We start from the raw sequence: 8586 nt of genomic DNA on the forward strand, positions 1-8586 counted from the left end.
TCAACTTTTGATATGACCAAGAACTACCTTTTGAAGATCTTGTTAAATGCAGATTCTGATTCAGTAGGCTCTAGGAAGGGCCAGAGGTCCTGTAATTCTACGAGCTCCCAGCCAATATCACTGGTCCAAGGACATTTTAAATAGCAAGTGTCCAAGTTGCAGAGAGGTGAAGGAACTTACCCAAGATCATCCAGCTACTGGTAGCTGTGTTATGTACACATTACAAGATGCCAAGAGCAAATTCTAAAAAAAGTCCAAGGAGAACTGAAAATTCCAGGGACTTTTCCTTCATCTGCTTCCCACAAATGCCCTTGCTCAAAATAGTCCCAAAGATTTTAACAAGCAACTTGTGCAAAGATGTTTATAGCAGCACTTTTTAGATCAGCCACGCACTGGAAACATCCCAAATGCCCCACAACAGAGAAACGGTGAAGTAAGCTATAGTCTAGTTCATGCAATAATATATAGCTATTGAGATGATCGCTATGGGACTAAATGAATGCTTATAAACAAGTATATTAAATCGTGATAAGTAAAAAAATATATCCCAGGGGCGCCTGGGTGGCTCAGTCAGTTAAGTGTCCAACTTCGGCTCAGATCTCATGTTTTGTGAGTTTGAGACCCTCATCGGGCTCTGTGCTGACAGGTCAGAGCCTGGAGCCCGCTTTGGATTCTGTGTCTCCCTCTCTCTCTCTGCCCCTCCCCAGCTTGTGCTCTCTCTCTCTCTCTCTCTCTCAAAAATAAACCTTAAAAAAAAAAAAAGTAGAGCCCAAAATAATGTGTATATACTGATTAAAGGCACATGGTCATTTGTGCACCCTAAAAAAGACTGGGTGAATTTAGTGTAAGAGAAACAGTTGATCACATAAATTGATGGGATTTTTTTTTCTGAAATGTTTCTCAGCTGTTTGATAAATTTTAAGCCCTTATCTTTCTGTTCACAGGTTTATAATGAAACCGCAAACATGAGTATTAAATTACATTTATTTAATATTTACTCTTCAGGTATCAAAATACCCTTTCTGTCCTTATTCAGTTATTTGCATTACTGGACCTACCTAGGGCTAAAAGTCCTGGGGCTTGATGGGGGTGTGATTTATTTAGCCCAGCCAGACAAACATGAGTTCAAATCCCAGCTCTCGCATTTGCCAGATGCATGACCCTGAGTCCATAATTCACTTTCTCTATGAACTGGGGGTTGCTCTCTTAGGACTGTTGTGAGGATTAATGCATTGACATAAATAAAGTGCCCAACACTATGTAAGTACCAGAAATTACTGACTATAGATTTGGGTTTTTTAAAAAATGAAACATTAAAAAATAAATAAAAAATAAATTTAAAAATAAGCATTTTATTTTAGTATAACCTTAGATTTGCAAAGCTGCAAAGATAGTACAGAGAGTTCCTATGTACTCTTCACTCAGTTTTCCCTCTTGCTGACAATTTACATAACCATGGCAGCTTTATCAAAACCGAGAAATTAACACAGGCAATCATTATAAACTAAATCCCAGACTTTGTTCAGATTTTTCCAGTTTTTCTATTGATGTCCTTTTCCTGTTCCAGAATTCAACCTGACGTTGAATTTAGGCATCGTGTCTCCAGAGTCTCCTCTCCTCTGTGATAGTAACTCAGTGCTTCCTTGGTTTTCATGACCTTGACAGTTTTGAATAGTATATGTTGTTGTTCTTGTTGTTTTTAAGTAATCTCTACACCCAGCATGGGACTCAAATTCACAACCCCAAGATCAAGAGTCCCATGCTCCACCAACTGAGCCAGCCAGGTGCCCCTATATGTTTTAACAATAGCTTTATTGAGATATGGTAATGGTTAATTTCATATGTCAACTTGACTAGGCCACACTTTAAAGTTTTTTTGAGAGAGAGGGAGACAGAGAGGGAGCGAGTGCATGCAGGGGAGGGGCAGAGAGAGAGAGGGAGAGAGAGACTCCCAAGCACTGACAGCGTGGAGCCCGACTCAGGGCTGGAACTCATGAACCATGAGATCATGACCTGATCCGAAGTCAGACGCTTAACCGACAGAGCCACCCAGGCGCCCCATGTCTTGTCTTTTCTCTTGGTATCACCAAGGAGTGGAATTGCTGAGTCAGATGGTAACTGTTTTTAGCATTTTGAAGCACTGCCAAACCTTTTTCCAAAGGTGCCCCACCATTTCACACCCTCACTGGCAATGCACAAAGACTCCAATTTCTCTACATCCTTGTCAACACTTGTTATTGACTGTCATTTTAGTCATCCTTGCAGTTTTGTGTGAAGTGTATCTCACTGTGGCTTTGATTTTGTGTTTTCCTAATCACTAAAAATGTTGAGTGTCTTTTCATGTGTTTGTGGACCACGAGTATATCTTCTTCTGGAGAAATGTCTGTTCTAATCTTTTGCTCATTTTAAAATGGGATTATTTCCCTTTTTATTGTTGACTTGTAAGGGTTCTTTATATATTCTGGATACAAGTCCCTTATATACACAATTGCAAATATTTTCTCCCTTTCTGTGAGTTGATTATACTTCTATATAAAAATGTTTTAACTTATTCAACAATCTCAAACTTAAAGAAAAGCTGCAAGTACAGTACAAAGAACTTTTTTTCCGGGCCCATTTGAGTGTAGATTGCTGATCTGCTTTGCTGCTTTGCTGCTTTGCTTTGCCCCATCACTCCTGAATACTTTAGTGAGCATTTCCCATAATCGAGAACATTCTCTTCAGGGCACCTGGGTGGCTCAGTCAGTTAAGTGTCCAACTTCAGCTCAGGTCATGATCTCGCAGTTTGTGAGTTCAAGCCCCTCGTTGGGCTGTGCTGACAGCTCAGAGCCTGGAGCCTGCCCGGGATTCTGTGTCTCCCTCTCTCTGCCCCTCCCCTGCTCATGCTCTGTCTCTCTCTGTCTCAAAAATAAATAAGCGTTAAAATTTTTTTTTTAATTTTAATGTTTACTTATTTTTGAGAGAAACAGAGTGTGAGCAGGGGGAGGGGCAGAGAGAGAGGAAGACACAGAATCTGAGGCAGGCTCCAGGCTCTGAGCTGTCAGCACAAAGCCCGATGCGGGGCTTGAACTCACAAACTGCAAGATCATGACCTGAGCCGAAGTCAGCCACTTAACCAACTGAGCCACCCAGGCGCCCTAAAAAATGTATCCTGATGAAAGGTATGATGACCAAGGTGATCCCTTTTTTGGCTTAGTCTCCAGATTAAAATGTGTTTTTTCTCTTTATACTTTCTATTACTAATTTTCTTTTTCTTATTTTAAAAAAAAATTTTTTTTTAACGTTTTTATTTATTTTTGAGACAGAGAGAGACAGAGCATGAAGGGGGGAGGGGCAGAGAGAGAAGGAGACACAGAATCGGAAGCAGGCTCCAGGCCCTGAGCCATCAGCCCAGAGCTCGATGCGGGGCTCGAACTCATGGACCGCGAGATCATGACCTGAGCTGAAGTCGGACGCTTAACCGACTGCGCCACCCAGGCGCCCCTCTATTACTAATTTTCTAGTGAAATTTTCCCCAACCTCCAATGGCTGTTATCAACCAGAGATGAGTGGAAAGAAGTGCTTGATAAAGGTTTAGAAACTGAACACTTCCTAATTCACCTCGAAAGCCGAAAGCCACCTAAGAATATCTGAGGAATGTATTTATTACTATTATTTTTTGCAGACACAAAAGCCCTATATGAGTCGCAGCCGATCCTATTATTTTGAAGACCCTCAGTAGAAACAAAAGATAGAAACCACTCAGTGTCTATGTTTTTCTCTTTGTTCAAAGCATTTGAAGAATTAGGTCTGACAGTTCCCCAGTGAAACCGTAAGTATCAGATTCTTTTGTATGATAGCAGATACTGGAGGAAGATTGTAGATAGTAGGAAATTCACACAAAAAAATGTTTTCCAGTGACCAAGTGGAGTGTTGGCTGCTTTTCATGTTTTTGTTTTGGTTTGCTTTTTAGGCTGTAACTCTTGTTTCATTGTACCACCTGCTGGTGACTTCTCAGAATTTCTGTTTCTTCCAACAAAAGGCAAAAAGTTTGTTTAACCAAGATTTAACAGATATTCCTTTTCCTCCCACCTAAAAAACTACCATTCCCAAAGCTTACGTGGTAGAAATACTTCAGGGCTCTTCATCTTTAATAAAACAAAACACTTGATTCCAAATTTTCAACACTGAGAACATTTTTCTCAGTGTTGTGACATATATTCAGAAAAGTGCATATATATATTTTATATACAGTTTAAATAATAATTATAAATATAATCTGTGCAACTAAGACCGACATCAAGAATAAGATTGCCATCACCTGGATAACCCCATGTTCCTCTTCCCTGATCATAAATTTCTCCCTCCCTCCCCACAAAGGTAACCACTATTTCGATAGTCATTTCAGCATGTACTACTTTTGTAACAAGAAAACAATTCAAGTACTAATTTTAAAAACCAGTGTAAAAATTTGATGCAGCTACTTAAACTGGAAATTTCCATGATTATCCCTGCATTTAACAAATATCTACTGAGTTCAACATTATTATAGTCATGAATAAAAGTCAAATGATGAGATACCATTTAACACCCACTAGGATGGCTAAAGTCAAAAAGACAGACAATACCAGGAGCTGGCTCAGTCAAGGGAGTGTGTGACTCAATCTCAGGTTTGTGAGTTTGAGCCCCATTTTGCATGTGGAGTTACCTGAAAAAATTTTTTTTAATTTTTAAAATTTATTTTAAACAAACAAACAAATAAACAAGGGCACCTGGCTGGCTCAGTCAGCAAAGCATGCGACTCTTGATCTCAGGGACGAGAGTTCCAGCCCCATGTTGGGCGTGGAGCCTACTAAAAAAAAAACAATTAGTCACCATCTGTCCCTAGACAACATTATTACAATATTATTGACTATTCATAATTCTTTGTTAAGCTATACATGTTTTTTGTATTTTCCTATATGCAGATTTCACAAGCAAAAACTTTCCCTCCTTCCTTCATTCTCTCTTTTGAAATTTCCCAAAATAAAATAAAAAGCAGAAAAAAATCAAACATCTTTGTAACGTGATGCTTTCATCTTTTCCATTCTATACTCAAGGGCTCTCTTCCCTTGTTAGTTACCCTCACGGTACGGTGTAGGGGGCAGGCATCACCTTTACTTCCTTTCATTGAGAAAGGAGATTTGAAGCCTTGTTTCGTCATAACAACAATGCTACAAGGCAGAAAAACTGAGAAGTGTTGTGTTACGAATCAGGATTGCCCTTTGAAGATCTTCCAAGATCTTTTGTGTGATGCAGTATTTAACATGACATACACTACATGTAAGTAGGAGATCTGTCTAGCTTTGCTCATTTTTGCAATCCCAGCGCCAGGCACAGTGCTTGGCACACAGCAGGCAAAAACATATATTATTTATAACAAGTTTTAAGATGTGAGTCGCTTACCATAAAATTCACTCTTTAAAGTGCACAATTCAGGGGGCGCCTGGGTGGTTCAGTCAGTTGACTTTGGCTCAGGTCATGATCTCAAGGTTCTGGGTTCAAGCCCCGCATCAGGCTTGCTGCGGTCACAGCACAGAAATTGCTTTGGACCCACTGTCTCCCCCTCTCTCTCTGACCCTCCCCCACTCATGCTCGCTCTCTCTCAAAAATAAATAAACATTTTTTAAAAAACAACGCACAAGTCAGTGGTTTTTAGTATACTCAAAGATTCGTGCAGCCATCAGTACTAATTCCAGAACATTTTCATCACCCCAAAAAGAAACCTCACATCTTTAGCAACCAGTCTCTTCCCCCTCATCCCCATTCTCTGACCATCACTAATGTACTTTTTGTTTCTATGGATTTGCCTATTTGGGACATTTTTAAAAATTTATTTATTACCTATTTTATTTTTTTGAGAGAGGAGGAGAGAGCCTGAGCCAGGGAAGAGGGGGAGAGGCGCCCCAATGGTAACTACATTTATCACGGTGAGCATTGAGTAATGAATAGAAGCACTGACTTGATATGTTGTACACCTGTAATATAACACGGTATGTCAATTGTACTTCAATACATTTTTTAACTAAAAAAAAAGAAAGAATATATTCGCCTAAGGCAAGGTTACTCATACTTTCAGTTTCACCAGATCATACCAAAGTGTCTTCCAAAGTGGTTCATACTCCCTAAGAGTTCAAACCTTCTGCCTTTTTGAAGTACCTTTGAAAAGTGTGTTGATGGTTTACAAAAAATCTAAGTGGGTTTTCATGAAAGCTGCTTTTGGGCTATTTGAAATGGGGAGATAGTGCCACCTGCCAGAAAAAGCACTCTAAAAAATTTACCAACTGCTCAGCACCTCCCAGCTCTCTACCTGGGTTGATGACAGGGCAAACATCACCATGTATACATTTTCCAGCAGCGCCTGGCTGGCTCAGTCAGAAGACCATGCAATTCTTTTTTTTTTTTTTTTTTAATTTTTTTTTTCAACGTTTTTTATTTATTTTTGGGACAGAGAGAGACAGAGCATGAACGGGGGAGGGGCAGAGAGAGAGGGAGACACAGAATCGGAAACAGGCTCCAGGCTCCGAGCCATCAGCCCAGAGCCTGACGCGGGGCTCGAACTCACGGACCGCGAGATCGTGACCTAGCTAAAGTCGGACGCTTAACCGACTGCGCCACCCAGGCGCCCCCATGCAATTCTTGATCTCAGGGTCATCGGTTCGAGTCCCACTTTGGGTTGTAAGATTACTTAAAAAAATAAAACTTGGGGCGCCTGGGTGGCTCAGTCGGTTGAGCGTCCGACTTCGGCTCAGGTCATGATCTTGCAGTCTGTGAGTTCAAGACCCGCGTCGGGCTCTGTGCTGAAAGGTCAGAGCCTGGAGCCTGCTTCCAATTCTGTGTCTTCCTCTCTCTGCCACCACCCCCCCCCCCCCCCGCCCTGCTCATGCTCTGTCTTAAATAAAAATTAAGAAACAATTTTTAAAAAATAAAACTTAAAAAAATACATTTTCCACAGACCTTCGATGTGGACAGGTGTTAACTGTTTACAATGCACTTTCACAAACATTTTCATTTAATCCTCATAACAATCCTGAGAGGTAAATGTTTTTATTGTGTATTTTATGGATGAGGAAACAGATTCAGAGAGTGAAAGCTGTCCAGGGGCGCCTGGGTGGCTCAGTTGGTTAAGCATCTGACTTCAGCTCAGGTCATGATCTCACAGTTCTTGAGTTTGAGCCCCATGTCGTCTGCACTGACAGCTTGGAGCCTGGGGCCTGCTTCAGGTTCTGTATCTCCGTCTCTCTCTCTGCCCCTTCCTCGCTTGCTTGCATGCTCTCAATCTCTCTCTCTCTCTCTCTCTCAAAAATAAATAAAACAATGAGAAAAAAAAAAAAGGAAAGAAAGCTGTCCAGATTACCCAGTAAATTACAGTGCAGGGGCTTGTCCCAGGTTTCTTTTTGTTTTTGATCACACCATTGCTACGAATCCGACAAAGTAGCTTGTATAGAAAATTTTGTTGTAAAGGACTCATTGTAACCAGATCAACAGAGCACTCACTCCACACTCCCTAGGCAGAGTGTACTTCCTATACTCCATTTGAGATTTGGTCATGTAGCTTGTTTTGTCCGTTACCAAAGATTTAAAAAGCATTTGAATGAATAGGCTTGCTCTCTCACACTCCTGCCGTTGCAGTTAAAGTATTTCTGAGCTGCCCGTTGATCCCAGAGGGACAATGAGAGACACTCGGTGCAGAACTGCCTTAACCAAGGCCAGCCTGGACCAGCAAAACTGAATAAGCTACAGAAATGTTCTTTGCTGGATGCCACTGAGAAACAGGTTGCTGTTTGTTTTGCCACAAAAACTAACAGATAACTATCTGGGATACAGGAATAGGTTTGTAATACCGAACTCTTCCTTGGAAAGGTACCTAAGATCAGGAGATTTTCTTTTTGTATTTTAAATTTTTTTAAGTCTATTTATTTATTTTTGAGAGAGACAGAGACAGCATGAACAGGGGAGGGGCAGAGAGAGAGGGAGAGAGAAAGAGAATCCCAAGCAGGTTCCACACCGTCAGCGCAGGCCTGAAGCGGGGCTCGAACCAGCGAAACCATGAGATCATGACCTGAGCTGAAACTGAGTCGGATGCATAATCAACTGAGCCACCCAGGCACCCCATGAGATTTTCTTATTAATAATTTATATTTAGGGCCTGCTATGGCCTAAATGCTTGTGTCCCCCCAAATTCACATGCTGGAACTCCAATGCCCAATGTGCTGGTATTAGGAAGTGGGGCCTTTGGGAGGTGATTAGGCCATGAGAGTGGAGCCTCACTAATGGGATTAGTGTCCTTATAAAAGAGATCCCACAGAGCTCCCTAGCCCCTTCTACCATGTGAGGAAACAAGTCTGTAATCTGGAAGAGGGCATTTACCTGACCAGGCTGGACTTCCAGCCTCTAGACTGTGAGATATAAAATTCTGTTGTTTATAAGCCACTCAGCCTGTAGTATTTTGTCACAGAAGCCTGAATGAACTAAAGCAGAGCCTAACGTTTTGAGTTTTGAATGAGGTCCATATCATTTATAACACAATCTCAATTTCATTCAACGTTTTAGAAATATAGTTATATA

The sequence above is a fragment of the Panthera leo genome, chromosome D3 (assembly GCF_018350215.1).
Source record: "Panthera leo isolate Ple1 chromosome D3, P.leo_Ple1_pat1.1, whole genome shotgun sequence".
NCBI lineage: Eukaryota > Metazoa > Chordata > Mammalia > Carnivora > Felidae > Panthera > Panthera leo.